Source organism: Rhagoletis pomonella, unplaced genomic scaffold (assembly GCF_013731165.1).
Source record: "Rhagoletis pomonella isolate Grant_MI unplaced genomic scaffold, Rhpom_1.0 Rhpom_scaffold_00003, whole genome shotgun sequence".
In the NCBI taxonomy this organism is placed as follows: domain Eukaryota; kingdom Metazoa; phylum Arthropoda; class Insecta; order Diptera; family Tephritidae; genus Rhagoletis; species Rhagoletis pomonella.
In genome coordinates, this window is record NW_023458557.1 from 8621749 (window position 1) to 8624074 (window position 2326).

Below are 2326 nucleotides of genomic sequence, written 5' to 3' on the forward strand. Positions count from 1 at the left end.
GATTGGAGAAAAAAGTAAAAAACATTACTAAAATATTTAAATTAAAAAAAAAGTGCGTGTGTAACACCGTACACATGATAGAAGTGAAACTTCTTAAAAAAGGTGTCAGTATCAGGTACCTACTCACGAAATTGGATGTGTAAACATATGTTTACGGTTCGGCAAACAATTAGGCGATTGAGTTACATACATACATAGGTTTGGTTAGAAATCAAACAATAATTTCATTTCATCTTGTTAATTTTCTGATATACATATAATTTATTTATTCATTTTCCGGTAACACCACCTTATGTGAATTCGCGTTTCTAGCATCCATAGGACCGGGTTGTAATGGAAGTAATTGTATGTTTAACAAATAAATGAAAATGTTTATAATGCAATCAATAGATCCTTACGAATTCGCCATTACCAAGGCACTAAATAACGTACGCTTTTTTGTTTGCAAACTGCATTTATTTAAGTTGAAAGAGGACAAATTCCTTTGTTCAGCATTTATTCTAACTCGCTTTCTATCTTCCATGACGAATTCATATATTCTTATCACGAAGTAATATATTCATGTGGTAGCAAGAGTATAAAAACATAAAATTACCTTATAAATTAAAAGTTAAAGTAAAATTAAAGTCCAACTCACGAAATCATTTCATCGATCTGAGTAAAAACTAAGTGCGCGTTAATTGAAATCACGAAATGGTGTTCATTCATTCAGTTTCTATTCAAACGCATGAAATGATTTCATGAATTGGCATACGCATAATGGTAGTAAATGACAGAATGAATTACAACAAACACATACATAAAGCAAGCCGAAAACGTTGGTTCAAATCAATCCGCAATCAAGTTGGACGTTTTTCCCACAAACATTGCAATTTTGCGAGCAGTCTCATTGTAAAATCTCATTTTAACAATTTCATAGTTTCGGCTTACATTTATAAAATTCAACGAAAGCACGTACCCATTTCGGCTGAGTTATCCATTTTCGATAATTTAGTGTACAAAATAAACGCAAATTAAATGAGTTTGTACAACATGGCCATTAATGTAGGGATAAGTTGTACAACTTGCCAGAAAATCCAAATTTTTTGATCTTTCATACAACCAAGACATAAATTCATTCAACAGGCCCACAAACGGTGCAATTTAGTGCAAAACAACACCAAGTTGAACCAACGGTCGCTACGTTTATGGCTTTCTTTAGGAAACATCGGGCGAAAATTTCACCTGCTCCTGTAACACTACCTTATATTTGTAAGTTGGCCTTGCTATCATCCTCACATATGTTCATCAGAGTATACCAACGAAGGACGAGTTAATACAAGGAGATAACAAGAGCACAAAACTACTCTATAAATTACACGCCCAATGACAAACATGAACAAATGTACAACAAACACATAATTTTTGACAATCAGTACAGTTTGTGGACGGTTCACCAGATAATGGCGTTTATTTCCAATCAGTATTGCCATGTACATATTTTACTTGTTCTCTTATGATAGTGTTGCCATGTTACAATAAGAATATTTATAATAATGTGTTTACACTCTACGTCTTAATTTAATCTACTACAGCTCGGCCAGCCTGACCTTAATGATCGGCCTCGATCACCCGCTGCGTGGTAATACTTATGTCTAGCTCTTAGAACTAAATTAACTAAATTTAGTTATAACGGTTCAGTGTCGCTTTCTTTGGTTTTCCATATTCTGATATTGCGGGCCTCTATTACGCCATCGTACGGTATTTGTGTTATTTGCCCATTTTCTATATCTTTAACTACATAGCGATCGTTCGGGAGCTTCTTGTGAATAATGTAAGATCCCTTATATTTTGGCAGGAGTTTCTTATTTAGCTCTACTGTGGTATCCACATTCTTAATTACCACGAAGTCTCCTTCTTCGAACTCGTCGGCCCTACCTATTTTTTGTTCGTTACGACCTAGGTTGTATTGGTTTAAAAGCGTTCTTCTGCTTTTTTCCTCGTTGTCTCTAAATCCCTCCCCCCGGGGCTGAATTGCCCTCATCTAGATACTCTGTAAGCTTATCTACAATCTCGCCCCTTTGGTTTACGCCATAAAGGGCTTGGCTTGGTGTTATTCCTATTGACCTGTTCACGGAGTTATTGAATGCAAACTCAATTTTCCCCAATTGTTTTACCCAGTCACCGCGAGCCACCGGATCACTTAGTTTTGCGAGCATACCCACTAGACTTCTGTTTACTCTTTCTGCTTGTCCATTTGCCTGAGGTGAATGGACTGCCACACAAGTATTGTTTAAATTCCTTCGACGTAAAGCAGCTACCCCTATCCGTGATGCTTCTGTGGGGG